The 27500-nt window shown below is 46.7% G+C and overlaps 1 protein-coding gene and 1 long non-coding RNA gene across 3 annotated transcripts in view; one reads left to right on the top strand and one right to left on the bottom strand.

Annotated features, from left to right (window-relative positions):
• The window catches only part of LOC123518692 (Krueppel-like factor 6), a 782284-nt gene that overhangs the window by 625524 nt on the left and 129260 nt on the right, over positions 1 to 27500 (bottom strand). The gene's annotated exons all lie outside the window — the stretch shown is intronic.
• LOC123518693 overlaps positions 1 to 27500 on the top strand; it is a 581767-nt gene that overhangs the window by 554076 nt on the left and 191 nt on the right. For both annotated transcript variants that reach the window (XR_006678868.1, XR_006678869.1), the window contains one exon: positions 27396 to 27500. This exon is cut by the window's right edge and continues 191 nt beyond it. This is a non-coding gene — a long non-coding RNA (uncharacterized LOC123518693). The remainder of the gene's footprint in view (positions 1 to 27395) is intronic.

The raw sequence follows: 27500 nt of genomic DNA on the forward strand, positions 1-27500 counted from the left end.
GCAGGGAGAGAGGCGTAAAGGAAGTGTGACGAGGCCTTAAGGGGGAGGCTAAATTAGGAGGCTAAATGAGCTGCGGTGAGCGGACGAAGGGCAGACGGTGGTGTGCTGATTAGCTATTGAAAAGGTGCGTGTGTGTGTGTGTGTGTGTGTGTGTGTGTGTGTGTGTGTGTGTGTGTGTGTGTGTGTGTGTGTAGGGAAGTGTATGTTTGCAGTGCCTGTGTTAGTGCAGGTCTATGCTTGAAGTGTTTGTGTAGCGATATGTATGTACACATGTTTCCAGTGTTTGGCTGAAAGTGTGCATTTGTTCAGCTCGTGTCGCAGCAGGTGTGTTCTTGTTGTGTTAGTATAGAAGTAGGTGTGTGTTTGCATGATGTGTGATTCAGTAGATAAGTGTGTGCAATGTTTGTGAGTGGAAAAGTGCGTTAGCAGTGTTTCAGTATGGATAGGTTTGTGCTTGTGATAACTGTGTATGTTAATAACCTTTGTTTGCAGAATTTTGTGTTTTAGCAGGTGTGTGTTTGCAATATTTGTGTATGTTGATAGCCTTTGTTTATTGGACAGGTGTGTGTTTGCAGTAGTTTGTGTGGCAGCTGGTGTGTGTGCTTGCAATATTTTGTGTGGCGGCAGGTTGCTGCGTTTTGTATGGCAGTAGGTGTGTGTTTGCAGTGTTTTGTGTGGCAGCAGGTGTGTGTTTGCTGCGCTTTGTGTGGCCGCAGGTTTGTTTGCTGCGTTTTGTGTAGCAGTAGGTTGTGTTTGCAGTGTTTAGTGTAGCGGCAGGTGTGTATTTCAGTGCTTTGTGTGGCGGCAAGTGTGTATTTCAGTGTTTTGTGTGACGGCAGGTGTGTATTGCAGTGTTTTGTGTGGCGGCAGGTGTGTGTATGCATGGGTGTGGAGGGGAGGCAGGCGTGCAGACGGGAGCGTGATTGAATGTAATACCGGCGGAGGGTGGGCCGGCAGCCTCGTCCTATTACGCTAATGGAACATGAAAATGACCACTGATTTACAGGTAACATCCCCACACTTTTAGCCGACTAATCCCCAATCCCCTAGCTCGCCCGAACACACACACACACACACACACACACACACACACACACACACACACACACACACACACACACACACAGCAATCGAAATGAAGGATTAAACACTTTTTTCCGCCTAACTTCCCTTTCCTCTCCCGCAACACACATTCCCTTTTTTGTACCATTGCATTTGTCATTGATTTCCGTTTTGCATTTATCTCCCAACAGCCGTTCAGTTGCGTCTTTCGCTTATCCGGCACAGCGTGTGGTGGAGGGATTGTGCCAATACTCCGCCTCTTTGTCATCCGTAATGGTGACTCCACAGACAACTCCCCCACGAACTCCCCCGCTCACCCTTCCCCCACCAGCCCCACGCGGTCCGTAAGTGCCTCTCATTGCGGGTCTTGAACACAGCCTACCAGTGTGCCGAGGTTAATGAATCCCACTCTCTCTCTCTCTCTCTCTCTCTCTCTCTCTCTCTCTCTCTCTCTCTCTCTCTCTCTCTCTCTCTCTCTCTCTCTCTCTGGTTTACCCTTTCTCCTCTGCTTCAGCCCCCGCTCTCCCGAGTCCCAGCGCCAACCAGCAGTAAAGTAATCCTCAGTGGTTCATTTCCTCCACTACAGGTACCAAATTAATCCCTAAATCCTCGTTCCTCCTTCTACTACTCGTGCTCCCTTCCTTCCCTCCCTTCCCTTCCCTTCCCGCTTCCTCCACAACTAGCAGCTCCCGTAATCCCGCCCTTGCTCTCCTCCCCCGCCTCCCTTCACCTCACTTACACCTCCCGCCTTGACGTGTCTCTCGATGTAGCTTTGACTTGCCTTGATATATTTGGGCTCTGTCGGGGGTGCGCGAGAAGAGTCGAGGTATTTTGATCTGTCCGAAAGATATTGCTCAGCTGCATTTTTCCTCCCGCCTCCTCCGACTCAGTGACTCGTCTCTCCATCAAAGAGCGCAAAAAAGCCGCCTTGTGTATTTTCACGTGTTCTTAGTATATATGACTGCAAGTGAATCTTCCGGTTTGAAATTGTTTTTGTGAAAGGTGTGTTTTCCTTTTTTTCTTTTCTTTTTTTTTATCTTCTTAATTCTCTCTCTCTCTCTCTCTCTCTCTCTCTCTCTCTCTCTCTCTCTCTCTCTCTCTCTCTCTCTCTCTCTCTCTCCCCTTTCCCTTTCCCTCTTTAAGGTTATGGAGCAGAGAAAAGGGAGGCGAGCGGGAATAGGGAGGAGGAGGAGGAGGAGGAGGGCTAGGAGTTATTTCAAGACGTTGGAAGGAAAAAATATGTTACTGCCAGCGTATCTTCTCACAATGAAGAGAAGCCACCAAAAGAGTGCACCATAAAAACTAAGGTGTCATGTCGTTCGCCGCCTCCCGCCCCCGTTACCTCCACCCACACCTAGGCGTCCTTATCATCACACTGTCAATTTTCTTAAACTGAGGGGCCATTTCAGCTTAATGGGTCGTTAGGGAGTAATTGGCGGTAGCTGCGTAATCCGAGAAGGCCAACCTCCTCCTCCTCCTCCTCCTCCTCCTCCTCCTCCTCGCCAACGGTATGACATTGTATTAACGTTGCGAGGGGCGGGCAACACAAGACTCCTGATTGGGCCGCTGACTCTCGCCAATACACCGACGCTTTCGTACTCTGTTGTGTTGTTTGATGGTCATGGGAAGGAAGACGAAAAGGAAAAGGAGGAGAAGGAAGAGAGAGAGAGAGAGAGAGAGAGAGAGAGAGAGAGAGAGGAGGAAGTAAAGAAGTAAAGGAGGACAAGCCAAGAAAAGAGTAGGTCATACCAGAAAAACAAGTGTGCCGCTCTTTTTTTTTTTTTTTTTTTTGGCACTTCAGCGCTGTATGTATACTTTCCAGCCCTCCGCCACGCGACACTCACGAGGGTATTAACACAGCCAAGCACTCGTGAGGACCCCGCAGGCGGCCGTGAAACATGAGAAGCCTCGCCACAGTGGACCTGCACAGTAGCGGCGCGAGGCCCGCAGTCAGCTGTTTACCGTCCCCGTAAACACAGGTGTGGCGGCCGACGTAAACTTCCTGTAGCCACTGGGCCAAGATATGCTGACACCGCCCGCTGCCATCACTCCGTGCCACCGCCGAGGCCGTGCGCACCAAGGGGGCCAACATGTGCAAATACAGCAGCTTACTAGTCGCTTCCACTGAGTCAAGCTTTACATAAAACGTATATGCTGATCATTGTGGAGACACGACTGTACGATATAATTGCTCCTCGGACTTGATCAAATTAACAAGTGTTCTTTATCCTGTATAAACAAGATGCGTGTTGATCAATGTGCAGGCAAGATTGAGTGATGTATTCAATGCGAAGAACTGCAGGAAAACGACGGGCTTCCACATCCCTGTATACCTTAAAACTTAAGCCATTATATTAATCAAACTCGCAAATATGCAAATTAATGAATTATTACAACTCTGGCCCTCGGTGTTCCTTTCCATTGCACTTAATGGTAATGATGATACCTTGTATTTCTGACGACGCTCACTGTTCTCCGGCCACGAGGGATAAGGGGTAAAAGAAGAAAGCAGGCAGAGGAGGGAAGCGTTTCAGAAGTGTTAGCCGAGTTTTTCATCCATTTAGCGCCAGCTGTCAAGTGTTCAACAAACTTCGCTCACCTCACGGCGCACGTAGCATGAAAAAATTAACATTTTAATAAAGAAGAAAAATGTGAAAAAAAAATATATATATATATCCCGCGTGTGTTTACAGAATATTTTTAGTTGTTTGAGTGTCGGTAGACCGAAAGCAGCTTGAAGGATAAATAGTCATGAAGTTTACATAAAGTCCTAGTTATGAATGAAGGAAGAGTGCACGTGCGATAGCGTGAGGCGGCGGCGGCGGCGGCGGCAGCAGCGTGAATGAGAGTAGTGTCTGGCCAGCCGGGGGACGTGAATGAATGAAGTGTGTAAAGCACGAGGGAACCTGAATGGAGTCGGTGTTTGTGCACGACTGAGGGAATGTTTACGCTACCACGAAGAGTATGCGTTTCTTTTGGTCGAGTAGATTTGTGTGTAGCAGCGTGAGTGTAAGGCGCGTGTTGCTGTGACTGTGACGAGGCCGTGCGAAGTAATACTGTGAAGGAGGTATATCATTAGATGGCCGAGCATGTGTTGGATTGGGTCTTCATTTATGTATGTGTGTGTGTGTGTGTGTGTGTGTGTGTGTGTGTGTGTGTGTGTGTGTGTGTGTTTCACTGTTTGATCTGCTGCAGTCTCTGACGAGACAGCCAGACGTTACCCTACGGAACGAGCTCAGAGCTCATTATTTCCGATCTTGGGATAGGCCTGAGACCAGGCACACACCACACACCGGGACAACAAGGTCACAACTCCTCGATTTACATCCCGTACCTACTCACTACTAGGTGAACAGGGGCTACACGTGAAAGGAGACACACCCAAATATCTCCATCCGGCTGGGGAATCGAACCCCGGTCCTCTGGCTTGTGAAGCCAGCGCTCTAACCACTGAGCTACCGAGGCGAGTGTGTGTGTGTGTGTGTGTGTGTGTGTGTGTGTGTGTGTGTGTGTGTAACCCATCTTGTCAGGCCCCACGTTCATCTTGCAATGAAATCAACTCTCTCTCTCTCTCTCTCTCTCTCTCTCTCTCTCTCTCTCTCTCTCTCTCTCTCTCTCTCTCTCTCTCTCTCTCTCTCTCTCTCTCTCTCTCTCTCTCTCTCTCTCTCTCTCTCTCTCTCTCTCTCTCTCATGAGCCTCACCGGAGCCCTCTAATCTCACCTCTTCACTCACCTCCTTCCTTCATCACCGAGCCCATGCATACCTGTCTGAAACTCACCCCGTCACTCTCACTCGATTACTGATTCCCTTACTCACTACTCACTGTCTCACTCACACTTTCAAATTTTGACTCATTTACCCTTTCCGAGTTTCTCATTCACTAACTCACTGTCTCACTCGCGTTCCGCTTCATGCCCCCTCCCAAACGATGGTCGTCTTGTGTCTGGTCTGTTGCAGTTAGCCAGTCAAGTGTTCTGAGCAAACATAAATACTGTCCGTCACCCACTGTCCCTCTGTTTACCGAAGGCACAGACGGGTAAATACGTGTCAGGAGGTCACACTACAGCCTGGCATAAATTAAAAGGAAAATAAATATAAATTCCCGTCCGCACCACATGACCACCGCCATTAAATCCTAGGAAGACTCGATTTGTGCCTGTAAAATATTAGACTACATTGCATTGGAGTCTGACAGTATAATCAGGCAGGTTTCGTTTGGAATGGAGGAGAAATACGTAACTTTCTCTGCACTTTCTCTAAATCGTTTATCACATACCCTCACAGAGTGCCGCCCGCTATACGTAGTCAGCATTTGATTCTCCATTATCGACATTCACGGCGATTTATCGTTCGGGAACACCTCAAGGCGTCTCCTCAAAAGTGATGTGACAGGAAAATGGCGAAAATTATATGTGTTGAATTGCTAGATTTATAGGATCACGAGTAAGTGAAAAATAGTGCTTGGCTCCGCCCTCTCCCAATTCCCCTCCCTAACCTTCCTCCTCTCCCCGCTTCTCCATCACGCATGAGTAGAGGAGGAAGGAAGGAGGAAGTGCATTGGATCGTTCCATAGTCCAGGTGGGACATCGAGCGGCGAGCATCTTGGCGACAAATGTGAGGCATGACGCGACGAGGAATGTGGCGTCAAGTTGTTAGGCGTACGTGAAGGTAGGCGGGGCGAGACGACCTGAGAAAACTGAGAATGGAAGGAAAGGAAGGAGAGGCGCACACCTGCCAGCTAATGAGCAACTACAGGTGAATGGACAGGATGTGGCCGTGACTTTTTTTACATGTTATTTGTTTCCGTTTGTTCTGTAAGTGTACGTACGTGAAGTGGTACATGTAGACACAGGTGATGAAACACACACACACACACACACACACACACACACACACACACACACACACACACACACACACACACACACACACACACACACATGGCACTGAGGGTCATTAGAGCTATACTTCATTTATGCGTTCAGAGCAGAGGGAATGAACATAGAAGGTCACTCAGACTGTCAGACACACTTGCGCCAGACGATACATGCTTGCGAGACTTTCACAACTACAAGGACTGCCAAACTGACTCTCTCAATTTTTTTTTTTTTTTTTACGAGTATACCTGACCCGCCATAACGCTTAAATGTATAAATGTATGGGCGTATGGATGATCGGGAGGATGTATGGGTGTACGGACGTGTGGATTTATGTATGGGGGTATTAATTTGTGCGCGTGTGTAGTGTGTATGTGTCCCGTGACAAGGTTGTATGGTAAGATATTGCTTGTGTTAGTGCCATGTTCTCATTTCAGTCGTGACTCCACATTTCCATTTGCTGCACTGCTATTTATAAAGTTGCCTGACCTTTGCGTCTATGATGTGCTTTAGTACTAGTTCGTGTTTTATTTCCATCGATTTACTTTCGTCTCCTCCTCCTCCTCCTCCTCCTCCTCCTCCTCCTCCTCCTCCTCCTCCTCCTCCTCCTCCTCCTTCTTCTTTGTCTGTTCGTCGTTGTCTTCTTCTTTACCGCCATTATCTTTCCAGTCCATTATCATTATAGTTATTATCTCCTTTTTCATTATTATTATTATTATTATTTTTTATTATTATTATTATTATTATTATTATTATTATTATTATTATTATCATTACAACTACAAATAACTTCTTACATTTTCTGCACTTCATCGTTGTCCTTAACCCTTCACCACCAACACAGCCACCACAACCATCAACACATTGAACCCATTTCCAAGTTCCGCCTCTTCATCCGTTTGCCTCCACCTGGGCAGCCCTTCTCCCCACCTCGCCTCCTCCCCCTAACACCTCCTCCAACACCTGCTCTCTTGGACTTTCCGCATCCGGCGCCACAAATACTCGGCCGGGTGTTCTATATCGCGAGGGTAAATATAGCACGAGAGGGCGAGAATATAGCCGGCAGGACGATAAAGAAATCCACCGTCTCGTGTCTGAGTGATGGGGCACTTCTTGAGTGACACACAGACCACCACTGCCACCAGTGTCACTACCACTACCACCACCACCACCACTGCCACTGTCGCAGACATTCGTCATTTCTATATACCACTGTTCACTTCTGCTGCTGCTGCTATTACTACTACTACTACTACTACTACTACTACTACTACTACCACTAGAGCTATTAATGCTACCATAACCACTAACCACTACTACTACTACCACTGCACCACTACCTGCTGCACCACTGACGGTTCTGCACCACCACTGCCACCACACAACCACCACCACTGCACCACTGCCACCACCACCACTGCTGCCACCACTGCTGCCACCACCACCACCACCACCACTGCCACCACTGCCACCACCACCACCACCACCACCACCACTGCTGCTGCTGCAACTGCTGACACATGCTGCTCATCTGCTCACTACAACCACACCACCACCACCACCACCACCACCACCACCACCACCACCACCACCACCACCACCACCACCACCACCACCACCACCACCACCACCACCACCACCACCACCACCACCACCACCACCACCACCACCACCACCACCACCACCACCACCACCACTGCCACTGCTGCTGCTGCTGCTGCCACCTGCACTGCTGCCACCACCTGCTGCTGCTGCACCACCACCACCACCACCACCACCACTGCTGCTGCTGCTGCACCACCTGCACCACTGCTGCACCACCACCACCACCACTGCCACTGCTGCTGCCACCACCACTGCACCACTGCTGCTGCTACTGCTACTGCACCACCACTACCACCACTGCCACCACTGCACCACTGCTACCACCACCACTACTACTACTACTACTACTACTACTACTACTACTACTACTACTACTACTATTCTCATCTCTTTAATTGCCATGTTTATTTATTTGATTATTTGATTTGCTTATTTGATTTTTTCTCTCTCTCTCTCTCTCTCTCTCTCTCTCTCTCTCTCTCTCTCTCTCTCTCTCTCTCTCTCTCTCTCTCTCTCTCTCTCTCTCTCTCTCTCTCTCTCTCTCTCTTCACTGTATTATTTCCTCCTCCTCCTCCTCCTCCTCCTCCTCCTCCTCCTCCTCCTCCTCCTCCTCCTCCTGTCAGCATAGCCATCATCATCATCATTAACATTAGTAGCAGCAACATAAAATCATAACCATCTTCATCATTGTCATTACCATCATCATTATCGTCGTCGTCGTTGTCGTCACCACCACCACCACCACCACCCCCACCACCAATACATTCACTCTCACCATGTTCTTATTTTTCATTACATTCTGCTTCCCTTGCGAGTCGTCTCATTCCTATGTTTCTTTCCCCTCCGCAGCTTTATATTCCTCATTCCTCAGTGTTCCCTTCACCCCGAAAGCCCTTCCTTCATCCGTGCCTCCCCCGGCCAGCCTTCGTCATTTCTGCGCCACCACTCCTGTTGATCCTGTCTTTACCCATCTCCCCTGAGGCTGCCATCCTCCCACATCCTCGTATCACCGGAGTGTCTTCTTACCAGGAGTCTTCTTTGTGTGTTGACAGATTTCGCTATTCCTAAATTTGTCTCTCTTGAAAAACAGATGACAAAACCAAAATTATGCTGATTTATGTGTCAGTTTGAGGACAGACTTTACAGCACCTTTCATTTTGATGCTGTGTAGTTTTATCAGTATCCCCACATATATTATAGTCATCAAATAAATAATAAAAAACGAAAAGAAGAGGTAGGAGGAGGAGGAGGAGGAGGAGAATGTGGAGTAGGAGAAAGAGGATATGCTGAATGTCAAAGAGCAGGTCTGTAAATAAGTTAATATAATAGAAGAGGTACTCGACTTGATGTGTCAGGCTTTGCACACTAGGCAACAAATAACACGAAGCCTGCGTCATGAGGGAGCTTTTTATAGTGATACCCTCGCCTCCAGGAACTGCGAAGAAAGAGAGAGAGAGACAGAGAGACAGACAGACAGACAGACACAGACAGACAGAGAGAGAGACAGAGAGAGAGAGAGAGAGAGAGAGAGAGAGAGAGAGAGAGAGAGATGTGCCTCACTCGTTCACCTTCAGGACCTTTGCCAGATCCCCGCGGCGCTGCCCTCGAAGCTTCCACCTCCCCATGTCTTCCACCCTTTCTTACCCTACACTCCTCCCACCAGCCGCCCACATGCCCGCAACCAGGTCCACCCACCACCTACAAGCAGTCAGAAATTGCCGGTTTGGGTTACCGTCTTGTAGAAAAAAGACGCAATGCTGCAAGTTCTCCCTGACCATCAAATACTCCTTCATTATGCTCCGTGCCCCACACAGCATCCTGCCAGACACGCCCATAGCCACAGATCACCCTCATCAGCCATACCGCTCCTATCCAGACGCCCCTCAGAGTCTTGAAGGGCGTCGTCGCATCTTAGCCACACTGCCAAACCACTCTCAGATATCCACGAAGCCCGCACACCAAAGGGAATGCCACGCCTGAGCCAAACCTCCGCCACACCTCCCTCAAGCACCACCAACGCCGCTGATGCTCCAAAGTTTCGGCATAAAACGGCAGATTATGACACTGAAACGATTCCCAAGGGTGCCTGCTGCCGCCTGCGCTGCTTCGAGGAGGGAGGACGCATCAGGGCAAGGCCATGGCACGAGGGGCGGCGGGTGGATACAACGAGGAGGATTTTTTAAGGCAAGCCCAAGGCACGAGACGCAAGAGGACGCAAAGAACAGCCATTCGGAGCAGACAGCGAAATACAGTGGTTTGAAAATTTTATGAATCCAGATGAACAGAATACAGTGGATACGTTAATTCGGCAGTGAATGTTACCACAGCACCACCATGACTGACAGTACCATTATTGTCATCAAGGTGCCGTGATTATATTATCCAGTAAAACATTTATTTCCTAGTCCGCGTCAACTCACGTATGGCGGACTGGCTGGCAACGGTAGAGAGAGATTCCCGCCGATGGTGACGTGAGAACGATTGTAAAATCAGTGACACGTTGCAGGCTTTTGTTGGCTGCAGTAATGGTTTCACCAGCTTTTTCTTTTTCTATAACCTTTAGCCTCCCGCAACCAGAGCACACACTCAGATATATTAATAACCTATAGTATAAACTAGTCAGATGTCAATGTTGCTGAAACCGTCTTGATATTTTCACCTGTGCGTCATGGAGAAAGCAAGTTAGTGCCTGCGTTGCCCAAGTCAAGACCTTTATAAATGCACTGAGCAAGTCTTTCCCGTTACTGCAACAGCGAACAAAGGCAGTCAATACGGTTACGTCATCAGCAAAATTAGCTACAACCTCAGCCGTAACTCTCTCCGCCTACATAACACTAGAATAACTGCCGTGCGCCAGTTTTACAGTCTTCAAGAGCAGCTTTCCGTCTTCCCTCTCCCACGCAGTATACATACACATGACAGGATATGAATTCCCACCACCGCACAAAGCTCATATATCTTGCTTTAGAAAAACACCAGCAACATAAAGGAAAAAGAATGGCAGAGTAACATCACGTAGAAACAACAACAAACAGCATCAGCAACAGTTGCAGCAGCTGGTGAGTCGCGGCGTGGGACTCTTCCCTGACACACTCATGAATGGTCCGGGTTTTTCAGCGGCGTCTGCATCCTCGCCCCGACCACCACGACGCCCAGAGTTGTAGGACACACCACCCATACATACCTACATAACCTCGTCAACGCCCTCCTGGGAGTGTGTGGGTGACGCAGATGGGAGAAAAGTACGCAAATGAGACGTGTGGAAACGACAACAGATCGAGTGATATCTCTTTCTTTAGTCTGAGAGAGAAATGAGGTACAGAAGAATGAAGACGAAGTCACTGCCCGCAGTCATGAGGAACGCATCTGGAGGCGCGCGGTTATGAATGAACAGGCTGCGGGTTGCCAACTAGTGCATTCCAGCAACGCCAAGGCTCCTCCGGGCTGAACAAAAGCCTCAATTTTACATTTAACTCATCAGGGAGGACGATCCCGATGAGTTCCTTCACATGTGTGTGTGTGTGTGTGTGTGTGTGTGTGTGTGTGTGTGTGTGTGTGTACGGTCAAAGGGAACGCGTGGGTGTGGGTTATGTGGCCAAAGGGGAGCCTAGGGGGGGCTAGTGTTGCGTGTTGGTGGGAATGTGGGAAGTGTGTGTGGGCCGCAGTGATGGTGGTGGTAGTAGTGGTGGTGCAGGGAATGGTGGTGCAGGCAGGCGGTGGTGGTGCGGATGTGACGGCAGGGGATCGAAGGGGAATGAAAGGCAAGAAAGTGTGGAGTGAACAGATACCTGAAGACGAAAGACGAAGGAGAGAGAGAGAGGGTAAAAATAATATAATGAATAAAATCACCATACCACATGACTTGTCACACGTAGAAATTGTGAAACGAAGACATTACCAAACAGAGAGAGAGAGAGAGAGAGAGAGAGAGAGAGAGAGAGAGAGAGAGAGAGAGAAAGGGTAAGATACGAGCAATATGTGCAAGAGGAAACACAGACGGAGGTCTAAGAAGGAGAGGCAATCTTGAGGCTTCAAAAGTGGACGTGTTGACCGCAAGCAGAGAGGGACAGGAAGAGACCCAGACAACAGGTAGTGAAGGAGGCGAACAGAGGCAGGCGGAAAGACCGACAGAAAGACGAACTTAAGAACAATGAACAGTCTGGGATGTATGTACGTACGCGTGTGTGCGCCACATGAGTGGTTGCACTCCTATAATAGACTTGAAAGCTAAAAGGAGTCAAATTAAATAAAGTAAAAAACATCATTTCCATGTCCCTTGACGAGGCTTCACCGGCGGGCTATTCAGCAATACCGTCTGAGTCAAGGTCACCCCAACGCTCAGCTAGGCAGGAAGGTCCAGCCACGCATATCTATCTCCTTACTAAAAGCTGAATGCATATAGAGTGAATACGAGTGGCTGCGTCAAGGTCAGTGCACCATTGAGGTTATTCGATACGGGTTTTATTGCAATTCATACCTACATTCATGACTACACTGAAGAGTTTCGGTTCTTTTAATTTGATTTTTATTACGGGGAGGAGGTAGTGTGAGATACATCATTTTAAGCGTTACCAATGAAATTCAGCTCTATTTTTCCACCTTCTCATGTATAACTCATCAGTTTCTCTCTTTCCTCCCCTTACCACCATAAAGAGGAGGAAGGGAAAGAAAGCAAAAGTCTAACTCATAGAGAAACTAGACATACTATTCAATGACGACGAATGATCTTAAAATGAGGGAAGTTAATGAGAGAACTGAAAAGAAATAAGCGAAAAGTTGTGCGTACATACATCGTCTCTTAGGAACGGATTTGAAAAATATCACTAATCGCGTTTATCGAAAGAAAATAAGGAAACGTTGGGATACTTTTTTTTCCCCGTCTATATAAGGAAGCAATACCGCAGTACCAGTAGTTTTCTCGTACCCTTACGAGTATTTCGCAGGCTAAGAGTGTTGGGTTGTTGCAGTGGCAACTCCACAGCAATGCGGAGACCATGGTTTAGTACCTCTTGGGGAGATGAAGACCACAAGACAAAGATGCTAATGACTACATGATTAAAAAAAAAACTATGCTAAAAAATGTATTGAAAAGCTTACGATGAAGACAAGAAGAAAAGAAAGAAGACAACAAACATGATCAAGAGAAAGGAGAGACAGTGAGTGAAGAGAAATGAGACAAGGTGGTGGTGTCTGGAACAAACACTAACATTGCTGAGTCAAGAGGCATAATAAAAGAATGGTAAACACGCAGAATGTCACTCGGTACCACTGGAATATTCATGTCTTTAAAGTCTAATTCCTATGATGTTATCGTGGACGTGTTCAAAAGTGGAAATTGCTTTGTGTGTGTCTTACGCTGGCTATACACAGTGCAAATATGCTCCGTCATTTGGATTGTAATTACTAATGACATCTGTAAGTGATTTCCGTGTTTAGAAAAAGAAAATGAATACTGAATGGTGAAGGAATGAGAGAAGATTGAAGGGATGGTTAATAGTATAAACAAAAAGGAGAAGAGGAGGAAGAAGAAGGTATAAATAAAAAGAAGAAAAAGAGGAGGAGGAAAAAGAAGAACAAAAAGGGAAAAAAGAAAAAGAAGAAGAAAAGTAGTATAAAAAAATGGCGAGGATAAGATGGAGGGTCGAGACTTGCCGGAAACAGTACATACTAAATGTGTGATGCGGCAAGACAAACAGACGGACGTAGCAATACCTGCCAGCCTTAAGACATTAAACCTTTTCTTGCCGGTGCAGAAAAAAGGGGCAGCAAGAAATTCCGCCAGAGCCGCCGCCGCGCGTGATCAGGGTCTGCACTTCCGGCTAGACGACTTCTACGACCCAAAGAAAGAGGAGCCGCCACCCGAGCACACTGCCAGGCGCCCCTACATTCCTGGCTACTTGGGAGGCAAAACGCAAATAGTTCGGCGCGCGACGGGGCTGCAGATTCATTCACACACGCAAAAACACAAACACTGAAAAAGATAAACAAAAAGCGCCACGGAAAAGCGGAAAAGGTTTTAAGGGGGGGCAGGGAAGGGGTAATGCAGAAAAAGCAGCGACAACCCTCGTTAATGAGATGAGCGTCAGCCCTCATATTTCACGGCAGCAACCACCACTACTACCACCACCACCACCACCACCACCACCACCACCACCACCACCACTTCCAACTAGACTCCCCGCCCTCTTTTCTCTTTCCTTGCTTCCCTTTCCTCCGCACGCGCCTACACCCTCATTACCTTCACCCATCTCCTCCTCCTCCTCCTCCTCCTCCTCCTCCTCCTCCTCTTCCTCCTCCTCCTCCTTTTCCTCATCATCGCTGCGATCGATCCTTATCCCAGAAAACCTACGTGTCTTAATGGAGGCCGGGTAACCCTATCGGTGTTTTGCAGGACCTCACAAGGGCCCGCCAGAGTACTCACACGTGCATAAACTTTGTGAATGGCGGCGGCGAGGGTTTGTCTGCGTGAGCTTTGTGCCATCTCTCCTTCCCTCCCCTCCTCTTCCTCTTCCTCCTCCTCTCTTCAGCCCCCCCCCCCTCCGTCTCTTCCTCCTCTCACTCTCCCTCCCTCCGCTGACCCAGACACGACGACTGTGGTATAACGCTGCAGCTACATAACCGGTATCTTAAGAGGGCTGTCGGTGGCCGTCTCAACACTAGGAGGAGGAGGAGGAAGAGGAGGAGAAGAAGAAGAAGGAGGAGGAGGAGGAGGAGGAGGAGGAGGAGGAGGAGGAGGAGGAGGAGGAGGAGGAGGAGGAGGAGGAGGAATAGGAGATGGAGGAGGAGGAGGAGGAGAAGAAGAAGGAGCGTGTCAGCCCAACACACGGACATCATCACTACCATCGATGTTGAAAGGCCGACAGTGTTTTCATGCGTGTCTGCAGCCAGTAAGAGTGTTTAGCTTCGACGAGTAGTGAAAGAAAGATGTGGCTTTTGTTTAGGCAGGGAATAGCGGCGCCCGGCGGTCGCGAGGGGCACCAGGACGTAATCGGAGTAGAGACGATGGAATGACGGGTGGTGTCGAGATGAAAGGCTCTACCTTGCGTAGGTGTTAAGAGTTAGGGGAGGGGGAGCGTTGAAGAGGTGAGTGTTTATGCGCCATGTGAGGTCCCGCATCTCACTCACCCAAATGGAGAAAACTTAATCCATCTGCAAGTCTGATCCGAAACTTTTTCCAAGCTTTCCCCGCTACCGGAAAAATACATCTCAATCCACGTTCTTTCATTATCAAGTCTCACGTCTGCGGGAGCGCTTTCCGTCAATTAGCCACCTTTGAGCATCTGTAAACAAGCCTAAAATTCACCCTGTTTGTATACCTGTGTTTACAATCTGTGGCCAAGACGAGGAGGACAAAAAATATGCCTTCAATTAAGATTTCGTGATGTACTTTCCTCTTCTCCATATGTATATCCGAGGCTTTTACCGGTTACCTCCTTCCCTCCCACGCTACCCCATTAACACTATCCCTCGACTGTCAGACACTAGGCCTCGTCCCTACACACCTCCTCCCTGCCCTTCCTTTGGCACCCATGCACGCCTCCTCGATCTCCCTGCTCTGGCACCCCTGTATGGCTCCTCCCTTCTCTTTCATTGGCACCCATACACGCCTCTTTCTTTTGGCCCTGGCACCGATACAGTCCTCCTCCTCCTCCTCCTCCTCCTCCTCCTCCTCCTCCTCCTCCTCCTCCTCCTCCTCCTCCTCCTTTTCAGCCTCCTCCACCTTCCGTCTCTTTCCTTGGCAGTCGTGCACGCCTTCCCCTTTATCTTTCCTGGCACCTCTGGTTACCTTTCTCTCCGGCATCCCACCCCCTTGGTTACCGTTCTCCTTTTATATGGCAGTCTCGTACACATGCAACCCTTCACGCGCGACACACACACACACACACACACATCCTTACCGTCCCCCACGCCTTCTCTCACCTTGACGCGCCTAAGTCTCCTCCTTAAGCCTGTCAACCCACATCCTCTCCGCCCAAAACTCCGTAACTGTGCTTCGTCAGTCATCACTGTCTCCCTCAGCCTCTCACCCCTCAAGGCTGCTAAAACAATGCTTTCCTCTTACCTCCTCCCTACGTCACGGACCCATCACCTCCCCTCACTCATTACCCAAGCCCTCTCCTTTCTTCCTTCCTTCCTTCCTTCCTTCCTTCCCTTTACGTCTCACCCAAACAGCCACATTTGTCTCCCTCACCACCTCACCCTTGAAAAAGTAGATATAAGCATGTCTACCTCCCCTCATAATTTTCTTTCCTTCCTCTTCCTCTTGCACTTCCTTTCCCCTCACATCCTCACCTCGCCGCCGCCCGCACCACTCCACCTGTTACCTTCCTCAGCCGGCGCCTTTTAAGCCTCTCCCGGACCTTCCTCATGACTTACCTTAACAGCTCCCTATTTCTCCGTACCTGTCTCTCCTGCCTCGGCAACAGGCTAACTCACTCAGTACACCACAACGCTCTACACCCTACTTGCCACACCACACTTTGCCGCCCCTACAAATTAATAGCTACGCCTCTCTCTCTCTCTCTCTCTTTCTCTCCCTCTGCCTCTCCCACCCTCTCTCTCTTCCTCTCTCTCTCTCCTCTCTCTCTCTCGCTCTCTCCCCTCTTCCCCATGGCGTCCTTATAAGTTATCCTGCTAACGCTGCATAAATTTCCCCTCTACCTCACTTTTCATCTCTCCTGGCTCGTTTCTCCGCTATCTGTCTTTTCCCTTCTCACTCTTTCTTAACTTGCCCTCACGTGTCGCTTGGCTAATTCACGTCGTCCTCCCTCGTCATTCATTTCTCTTTTCTCTCTTTTCCTCTCCTTTCCTCTCCTCTCCTCTCCTCTCCTCTCCTCTCCTCTCCTCTCCTCTCCTTCTTCTTCTTCTTCGTCTTCGCCTTATTTTCTTTCTTTTTCTCATATCTGCTGCTCCTTCTCCTCCTCCTCCTCCTCCTCCTCCTCCTCCTCCTCCTCCTCCTCCTCCTCCTCCTCCTCCTCCTTCATTCTCCTTCTTCGTCTCATATTTTTTTCCAACGTAAGGACAAAATATTCTATCTAGGATTGTCTTTATTCGCTCCTCCTTCTTATTTCTTCTTCTTTTTCTTCTTTTCTTCTTCTTCTTCTTCTTCTTCTTTCTCCTCCTCCTCCTCCTCCTCCTCCTCCTCCTCCTCTTCCTCCACTGCATCCGCTTCTCTCAATTATCTCTACAGATCTTTTTTTTTTTTTTCGCTGTCGTTTTCTTCTTCATTTCGTTATTGTCACAATTTCTTATTCCCAGTTACGTTTTACTGCAACTTTTTCATATCTTTATTTACTGAGTTTGTACGCACTTCATTATCTAGTTTATTACTCAGTATATATAGCTTTTTCATATTTATGTTTCTTATCTCTCTCTCTCTCTCTCTCTCTCTCTCTCTCTCTCTCTCTCTCTCTCTCTCTCTCTCTCTCTCTCTCTCTCTCTCTCTCTCTCTGAATATATACACTTATTTATTCAACATACTGAATACAGAATACTAATCTTGCAGTCTTCTATCTCATTCTCTCATCTGCTTAATATACTCTTTCCTGTTCTCTTCCCTGCTGCGTCACATCTTTTCCACATTTTCTCTTCCTCCTTCCCGACCCTCATAGTCCCGCTTCATCTTTCCTTCTCTCAAGGTCCCTCGCACATTTTTTTACTATGTTCCCATACGCTTCTTCGCCTTTCCTGTGTTCTTATTTCTTTCCTCCCTGTCCTCTTCCCTGTATTTCCCTCCTGCTCTACCTCTTGAATTTGCGTTTCCCTCTTTCCCTTGTTCTCAGTTTTCCCCCTTCCATCCTCTCCCGCCCCTTTACAGACCTTACTCGTATCTCCTATCTTTCCTGCATCTTCTACTTTCTCCTTTCCTTGCCTTCTACAGATCTTCTTATTCCCAGGTTTCCTATCCCTTTGTTTTGTTCCCTCTCCTTTTTATACCTTCAGCAAATCTTTCGTATTTCTGCAGTTTTATTTTCCATTTTTTTCCTATTCTTTCAACAAGCCTTCTTATCCTCTTTGTTTCCTATTCTCTTTTGCCTCCTTCCATCTTATACCTTCAACATATCCTTCCTATTCCGTCAATTTCTTCTCTCCGGTTCTTTTTACATTATCTACCTTGTGTCTTCCATAGCTTCTATCCTCTCCACCACTCATCCTAAGACCCTCTCCGTCTCCCCTTCTCTTCCTCTAAGACGCGTCTTCAACACCTTTTTTTCGGCCATAAATCAGAGTACTCTCGGGGGTGCTTAGCCGTGTAATCCCCAGCGAGGTGTAGGCTGAAGACAGAAGCTAAGTGCTCGTCATAACTCGCTTCCCTCAACACACAGGTGATCACAGTGCCGTCGACAATACGTTCCTGTTGCCATCGCGAGACTTATGGACAGGAAAAGAGATATGTACGGGAAAGGCCGATGACAAATGTGTGACTCCCTCCTGTACGTTACGAGACACGATGGGTTAAGCCTTCCAAAAAGAATAATTATGGGCTATACGTAACCCGGTAAAAATGGTAATACTGTACTTTTTGTTGCTCTTGGTGTTGTTATTGTGCTAGTTATGTGTAGTTGCTGAAAAAATATATACTGCTTTGAATACTTTCTCTATTTCTATGTAATGTACGTAAGAAATTCTGCTGTTCCTGTTCTATCTATTGGCTGGACTGCCTTCAATCTTCAGGGTCTTAATCATCTGGATATACGAGTCAAAAACACAAAAATATACCTGTTCATTTTCTTTTTCACTCCTATATACAAAATTCTATTATTACTCTATCCACTGGCAGAGCTTCTTTCAGTCCGCGGCAAGTTAAAGGGAATATAAAATCGAAGTGGCCTTGCAGTTTCCTTTTAGTGCTTTAAAACATATTCCCCGTTCTGCATTTTTAGCACGGAAACGTTGTTGATATACCGAAGACCTTGGAGGAATCACAGAAACGCAACCATATCGAGAAGGAAAACTGTGATTAAAGACAAACAAACGGACGCAATCGATAGCAGAGGGAGAGTTTCATTGAAGTATTTCACGGGTAGAAAAAGGTGAACGAGAAGTGAAGGAGGGAGGGAGAGAACAAGGAAGAAAAATAACGGAAGAGAGAGAGAGAGAGAGAGAGAGAGAGAGAGAGAGAGAGAGAGAGAGAGAGAGAGAGAGAGAGAAGGGAAGCCAGCCAATGAGAATATGAACATAGCTTGTGACGTGAGGTAAATATGCATGATGGAGACGAACTTTCATTAATTAACAAGAAACTCACATAAAAGCTTAGAAACCTCCACCAAGCGAGGATCTGAGAGAGAGAGAGAGAGAGAGAGAGAGAGAGAGAGAAAGAGAGAAAGAGAGCTATAAATCATCAGATCAGTCACACATGCTCACACTATCTTTTTTATGTGTATTTTCTTTATATTTTATTTGCTACGTCTTATCTCTTCCTCCTCCTCCTCCTCCTCCTCCTCCTCCCACTCCAGTACTTGTGCTTCAGTTATGTATTCACTCGTACAACCCAAATATATATAATTTATTTCAACTGATGCATTTTTTATTTCATTCATTCATTGAAACAGTTTTTTTTCTCACATTGAAGTGTGAGGATACTCTCTCTCTCTCTCTCTCTCTCTCTCTCTCTCTCTCTCTCTCTCTCGTGGTGGGAAGAGCAGAGGCAAAACTCAGAAAAACTTCGTGGTGTCTCTATTTTTTTTTCAGTAAATTGTTTTAAATAAAAGAAAACGAAATGCTGAACCACATTTCCTCCTGTGTGCATATTTCGGCGGTGCTTTATTTGCGGCCTCTTTCTTCGCCTCGCCTTTCTTCTCCGAGTCTTGGGTTTGCCCCTTCTCTCTTATCCATCTACGTAAAGAACGTTTTGCTCCTTTTTTTTCATTTTTCTCTCTTTCTCCTGCTTCCTGCTTCTCCCATTTCTTTACTTAATACTTCCTTCTTTTGCTCTTACCGTTCATCGTTCTCTCTCTCTCTCTCTCTCTCTCTCTCTCTCTCTCTCTCTCTCTCTCTCTCTCTCTCTCGTCAACCAGCCAGCCAGGCAGCATCTTATTACATTCTTTATTGTATCTCCTCCACTATAATCCCTCTTTGTTTTATTGCTCCTCATTCATTCCATTGTTTTTACTCATTTCCTTTTATCATCCCATCTTTCAAGGATGTCGGATTTTCTTGCAATTCTTTCTTTTTCAAGTCTTTTTTTTTTTCTTTTATTATTTTCTATTCTTTTATTATTTCACCTCGTCAACATCCCTCCATTCCCCCTCCTCCATCCCCTTCATTGTCCCTCAACACATAATTTTCGCTTCCTCCTCCAACTTTTTACTGTTTTTCCCCTTTTTTTGCGTCTATTTCATTGTTTCCTGCAGCGGGACACTTTGGGGAAGAAGAATAAATCGAGTGTAATATATTTTTTCGTCGTCTCTTCGTACTCAGAAAGAGAGAGAGAGAGAGAGAGAGAGAGAGAGAGAGAGAGAGAGAGAGAGAGAGAGAGAGAGAGAGAATGACACAGGCAGATATATTAAATAAGATAAATTCAGTTGACCGGTATCTGACAAAAGGATAAAATATTACACACAGAAGCTATACCCACTGTCTATCCAGAGAGAGAGAGAGAGAGAGAGAGAGAGAGAGAATGAGGGGTAGGAGGAAAAGCCAAACGGAAAGCAAATATTTATGACCCTAGACGTAAATGCATTGAATTATTGACAGTAGATCGTGTGGGGTCAACACGGGTCAGCTGTGTCAGGGGTGCGGGGTTGAAGAGGTCAAGAGGTGGGTGAGTTGAGGGATGAGCGGGGTCACCTTGCATCAGTGCCCACTTGAATTGTTTGGCAGCTGAGGTAAGTGGTGAAGGAATGAACGAGTGAATTTGTGACTAAGAAAGTGAGAGAGAGAGAGAGAGAGAGAGAGAGAGAGAGAGAGAGAGAGAGAGAGAGAGAGAGAGAGAGAGAGGAGGAAGAAAATCGACACAGAATTCGGTTAAAGAACATTTTTCCATTACTCAACAGATACTTTACCTCTCTCTCTCTCTCTCTCTCTCTCTCTCTCTCTCTCTCTCTCTCTCTCTCTCTCTCTCTCTCTCTCTCTCACTCTCTCTCACCTTACGTCACTCTTATCACACACACACACACACACACACACACACACACACACACACACACACACACACACACACACACACACACACACACACACACACACACACACACACACACGTGCAGCAAACGAGGGAAGAAAAGCGATCGGTGGCTATTTTACCTTCATAAGACGAGAGGTGACGTCACGGTCCGGGCACGACGTGGGTGAGATGAGCGGTGTGGGTGTCAGGGTGACGAGGCATTCGATTGGGGGAGGAATGAAGAAACAAGACCCCATGGCTGTGATTGGCTGACAAATGGGCTAGATAGAAGATCCGGTGTCGCGTCGGACCAGCTTGTTTGTTCTCCGTGTTTTTTGCCGAGAGGAAAGACGAATGGGGATCTCCGAACATAATGGGACTATGGAGGCCCACTAATAACACTCTGACAGCCCGCCAACAGCAGCGGGCACCAGCGCCAGCCTCCACTCCTGTCATCTGCGAGCAGGCGGACGATAGAAAGGAGGATAAAGATGAATGTATGTAAGAGAAGAAAGAAAACCACTCAAACGTAACGAAAGAGTAGATAAATGAAGGTGAAATAGGACAGGTAATAGCGAAAGAAGCAAGTGTTCAGAGTAGTTAAATGTCTATGGATCATCGGTATAGCTGAATACTGTGTTCATCCATGCGATTCATCGAGACACAAGAAAACTTATATTTGCCTCTCAAAGTAGTTTTCAAGGTTTCTATAGTGTTTTTCTACAAGTGGAAATCAACAAACACATGCATTTATAACTCGTTTGCACATTATATTCCTCTCCATCTTACTTTTTAGCCGGTATTTATGCAACATGTGTATAATTACAATAGTGCGCGTTGCATGGGTAGGAAGATGGAATAGTGCATTTAACAGTAGAGTTGATATCACAATACAACCCAGCTTTGACGTCAGACTCCTTCAAAAGTACAATGCGTCATCACCTGTGTTGTAGCGTGACATCACCGTTGTTGCTATCACCACCTGAATCTTCCATCTCTCCCTTCCACGCTCCACACCTTACCCCTGCCCGCATCTGCGACTCTCCATCACCAAGTGTCGCTGTGTGTGTTTTAATCTGCTATGGTATACTTTTCTTAGCATCAAAGCATCCTGTTACATGAACATACGTCAACTCTGCCTTTGTTAATCGGTACATATTTTTTTTAGTAGAGTAAGTGTATTGCATGATGTACACAAGCTTTAAATATTAATTCGCAGCAGGTGTGGAAGGTTGCAAGGATTTACGAGGAGTGGAGGGGCCTGACACAGGTGTGTGAGAATAATCAAGCAAGGCACAGGTGTGGGCCAGGTGAGTGGAACATTCACACGGTCTTTTCTTTATACATACGGTTTGTGTATAGATAAACACTGATAGCTACATACATACATACATACATACATACATACATACATATATACATCCATAAATATGCACTATCAAAATATTTTTACGTTTTTGCTGGAGAAATATTTCCTTAACTCCTCTACTCTACTCGGGTCTCTTGTCATTTTTCTTTAGGGTTGGTTCCTGTGACGCCTAATGCAAACTTCCTCTCCACCCTGAGTCCCCTGCCTCTCATATCCCTCCCTCGCTTTTTTCCCCATAAAACTTATACAAAGTCCTCTCTCTCTCTCTCTCTCTCTCTCTCTCTCTCTCTCTCTCTCTCTCTCTCTCTCTCTCTCTCTCTCTCTCTCAACACAAACATGCATGTCGACTAAATCTCGCCCGTCCGTTTCCAGCTATGCTTCACCTTGCAGACGCTCAATTGACTACGGTAAAAACTGGTCTCGAATAATTGCAAGCTTCTTCACTTCTCTCTCTCTCTCTCTCTCTCTCTCTCTCTCTCTCTCTCTCTCTCTCTCTCTCTCTCTCTCTGACTTTTTCTCTCTGTTTTCCGGGACAGGAAGGGCAGGTTTCCCAGCAGGCGACCTTGCGAAAAGCGTGACACCTGCAGTCTTTTTTTCCCTTGCGTAAAGGATCCGGAAAGAAAATAGCAGGTGATAATAATGATGAGGACGAGGGTGTGTTTTTCCTCTCGCGATACAGTTACTCGCTGCTCAAAGTCATGGAGATACTAAACGGAGAGAGAGGAAGGTATGTTGTGCTGCTCGCTGGAAAGATGAGGTTTGGTATGTGTATAAGAACATTTGTTAAGACTGCTGAGGGGATGGAGTGTGAATATACTGTACATTGATGGAGCATTTGTGAGGAGGAAGGAGAAAGACAGTGATAATGAAGTTGAAGGGAAATAGTAATGATAATGGTAATAACGATAATAATGAAAGTAATAATGGTGGTTAGTAATGGCTTGTCGTTATCTATAGTGCTAATGTTACTGCTGACAACCCTCTAATATCTGCAGTGGTGGTGATGAAAGGCAAACGTGGCGGAGGTGCTTGTGGTGAGGGAGGTAGGGATGACATGTTGTGGTAGTAAAGGTTGTGAAGGAGGTAAGAATGGAGATGGTAGAGAAGAGGAAAGGTGAAATTGATTGATCGGATGTTTTAGTAATTTAGGTCATTGACGCCCGTGATGGTTGTGGGGCAGCCGTCATAATTAACTTATCAAGCTCACTTTCAACATCTGTGCCTTCAGCCGCCCTTTCCTCCCGGTGCTTTCCCTTTCCTTTCTCCCTCCCAATCATATTCTCATCGATGAAGAGAAGCGTGCATTACTGAACAATGCTCGAAAAAAAAAAAGTTTGGAATGTAATGGAAATTGCACACTTGCGGAAAGGTATAACAATCATGAATAATGAGGGAAGTATGAAGTTATTGAGAAAGAACTTCCTGCATCGTCAGACTCTTCGATCGCATAAAATACTACACTGCAGCTTGCATCTCTCCCTCTCCTCCCTCCTTCACCATGCGCCACCACCGCCACTACCACTATCAGATACAAAAACAAAGGTAGTATAAGCAGCTAGCGACCTTGGTCAATACAGAGCGGGAGGGGCCCTCGCCGCTGGGCACCCACAAGGACGTACACCACACACACACACACACACACACACACACACACACACACACACACACACACACACACACACACACACACACACACACACACACACACACTCTCTCTCTCTCTCTCTCTCTCTCTCTCTCTCTCTCTCTCTCTCTCTCTCTCTCTCTCTCTCTCTCTCTCTCTCTCTCTCTCTCTCTCTCTCTCTCTCTTACATGATATCCTCACATGCATGCACTCACACGGAATTCTCATAAACATATATCAGTGCAGAATAAAGAAGGTAATCGTAAGAATTAGAGGCAGGTAATCGTTTCTGTCATAAAACTCCATACTCTTAGATATTAAGTCTTCAAGGTCGGTGAAGGTTAAGGCGTCACATCCTAACTCTGTTTTATATCCTGCCTCTTAGCAGACTTTGCAGGCTGAGAGGTTTCAGTGCACGTGTGAGGAGGCGCCTGGAGGTCTAGCCTTGGAAGTGTGAGTGCTTCGTCCGTGTCCTGTGCGGCAGCCAGGGAAAGAGTGGGAAAAAGTCGTTTAGTAAACGTGAACCGCATCTCTAAAGCTAATCAGACTAGTCACAAAAATTCGTGCAGGGTGAGTGAGTTTCCGCCAATCAGGAAGATCAGACGTCGAGCCTCCGAGAGGACTGTTGGTGACTGTATCTGTCTGAGTCAGTCTGCCTGCCTGCCTGCCTGTCGGTCTGTCTGCCTGCCTGCCTGCCTGCCAGTCTCTCTTGGGCCGCTTCCAACCTTCCTCGCCCCATGGAAGGTACAGCTCCAAGTTGGCGAGGTTTGGCGTTGTTGGCGAGGTCGGTTTACAGCCGTGATTGACGCCGCTGGAGTTGGAGGAGAAGTTTGGCGATCTTGACGTCTTGGGGCCTCGTTAGCGTGGTGGCGGTTCCTCGGCGTCGGCACGATTTTGGCGTCAAGAGCTTTGCGATTCACGCGGGTCGTCTCACTCTTTCTCCATCTCTCCCCTTATCTCTTTTTCCCTCATCACCTGAAGCATTCGTGTCGCTGGCGAGGTCACTGCAAGGATGCCGGCGACCCTCCGCCTGGTCATGGTTGGACAGTCAGACAGGGACGGTGAGTGGGCAGGCATAACAGGGACGGAGGGAGGCTGGAAGGGGAAACACGAGCACCTTGCCAGAATAGTAAGACACGAAAAATAGGATAAGAGACGAGAATACACGAAGGAAATGGAGTGGAGGTGAGGAGAGGAGAAAGATGGAGACGATGGCAGAGGGAATTAAAAAGAGAAAGTGAAGTGGATGGAAAATAAAGAAAGGAAATTATATCACACTTAAAATCATGGAAGCTGAGGATAAAGATTATTTTTCTTAGGCATCTTGGGGACAAACTTGAGAAGAACCTCCATAGCGGATTTATAGAGTGAACACATAGTGGCGAGAGTGTGGTTGAAAACAACCAGAGAGAGAGAGAGAGAGAGAGAGAGAGAGAGAGAGAGAGAGAGAGAGAGAGAGAGAGAGAGAGAGAGAGAGAGAGAGAGAGAGAGAGAGAGAGAGAGAGAGAGAGAGAGAGAGAGAGAGAACAAGTTGATGTGAGTCACCATGAAAGAACAGGGAAGAGAGAGAGAGAGAGAGAGAGAGAGAGAGAGAGAACAAGTTGATATAAGTGAGTCACCATGAAAGAACAGGGAGGCCAGAGAAGCAGCAAAGCAATCAACGTGAAGAACTAAAGTGAGAGATGCAGGTCTGAGCAAGTGTGTGTGGTGGGGGAGTGGGGGGAGGAAGCAAGGAGGGAAGCAGAGAGGGAGAGAGAGAGAAAGGACAGTCACCCTTCTCCCCAACGACGCGTGAGGTTTTCTTTTATTTTAGCAATGACTTCACTTATCATTATTTACGTTTCATATTATTGTTCTCATTGTTGTATTTTGTATATATTTATTTACCTTTTTTTTTTTATTCATATACTTCTGTTCATTTTTTCATTTCATTTTATATTTATTTACTTATTTGTATTTATTTACATATTTATCTTTCTACTCGTATTGTTCTTGCTTTCCCTTCTGTTATTATTTACGCTGTTATTATTGTTTTTTTTCATGTAATCGTTCTCTTTTCCTCTCTCGTGATATTTTTCTTGGCCGTGTGTGTGTGTGTGTGTGTGTGTGTGTGTGTGTGTGTGTGTGTGTGATTTTGTTCTGCGTTTTACATTTTGTGCCATCCTCATGTTATTTTCTCACTTTGAATAAGTGCTAACATTTTTTTTTTTTTTTTTCAAGTTTTTTTGAGCGCATCCCCAGGCTTTTTAAAGTATAATTTAGCTTATTTGCTTTTAACACAACACTGTCAGAGCTTCATATTATTATTGTGGTTGAGTTTGTATTTCATTTACATACACTTAAGAGCTTATTTTCTACTTTATTGTCACTACACTACACTATTCTCAACGATAATATTAACTTTACACGCTAAATGAAATCGTCTCACCATTTCATATACAGCGCATCTAATTTTAAATATTATACTTTTACACTTTGTTAATATGGTGCCTTCATGTATCCCCTTCAACCGCCTAGCCTTGGACACTCACTGAGATCACTCCGGCAAATAAACACCTGGTGCAACTTTACCCTTCTCTCGTGTTATGCCAGAAAGTAACAAGGAAGTGATGGCATGCCGGGAAGGTGGAAGGAGCATCAGGGTGTGTTAGTTGAGGCATCTTTGGCAGCACCTGGAACCTGGAGACGCTCATTATCCCATTAGAAGACCCCACCTGAGGCTCACCTACTCCATACGTGGTCTCGTCTAGTCTAGCAAAGTGGTAGTGGTAGTGCACCGCTGTGTTGTACCTTGTGGGGAATGTCACTTAGGAACACGCGGGGACGGGAGCGTGTCTGATGTCTCAGCTGTGTAAGTATTACGTGAAATCACAAATTACAGGTTGGTTTTGGCGTGTCAGCGTGTGTGTGTGTGTGTGTGTGTGTGTGTGTGTGTGTGTGTGTGAGAGAGAGAGAGAGAGAGAGAGAGAGAGAGAGAGAGAGAGAGAGAGAGAGAGAGAGAGAGAGAGAGAGAGTGAGTGTGTGTGTGTGTGTGTGTGTGTGTGTGTGTGTGTGTGTGTGTGTGTGTGTGTGTGTGTGTGTGTGCGTGTGTGTGTTTTCTCTCCTCCGTGATTCTTTTTTTTCTTACCATTGTCATTTATTGTAAAAGAAACAACAGACTAGAATGTGCATATAAGTAAATATATTGAAAAAAAAAAAAAGTATATACATAGTAAGCTACAACTACTCGTGCAAAATCAAAAGGGCAATAGTCAGATAAAAATGTTGATGGAGCAGGTGACGGGGTAAGGAAGTAAGCTTTAATATTTCCTCACATTTGCCCTTTTTTTCATGGGCAATGATGTACAGTACTACCCAGTAATATCCGTTCCTAAGCACTCCACTGTAGACTTTGCAGTTCAGGGGCTTGGAAGCTTTATTTTCAACAATGGGTAAAAGCAAGTGGAAGGAAGATAATGAGGGGACGGGATGCAGAGATTGGGCGAAGAAGAGTGGAGGGAGGAAGCCAGGCGGAGGAAAGGAGGCGGAAAGCAAGGTGTGCGGGAGGATGTGGTCAGCCCGTAGCACATCAGGTGGTTGCGGGGGAGGCGGACCGAGACTTCAAGGCCCAGGAACAGTCTGAAGGGGTCACGACAGTCCGGCGGGAGCAATGCACTCATCACTCGCCGCAATCCAACGTTCATTCTACCGCAGTAATGCACTTGTTTGTGACCAGATGTAAGAGAGACTTAAGCAGCGATGTTTTTGTTCCAGATTGAGCCGGCACCAACAACAGCACACGTCGGGAATGGTGAGTAGGATGTGTACTTTTGTATATTTGTGTATTATTTACGAGATTTAGATAATGTCTTTCACTCT

The sequence above is a fragment of the Portunus trituberculatus genome, chromosome 44 (genome assembly GCF_017591435.1).
Source record: "Portunus trituberculatus isolate SZX2019 chromosome 44, ASM1759143v1, whole genome shotgun sequence".
Lineage (NCBI taxonomy): Eukaryota > Metazoa > Arthropoda > Malacostraca > Decapoda > Portunidae > Portunus > Portunus trituberculatus.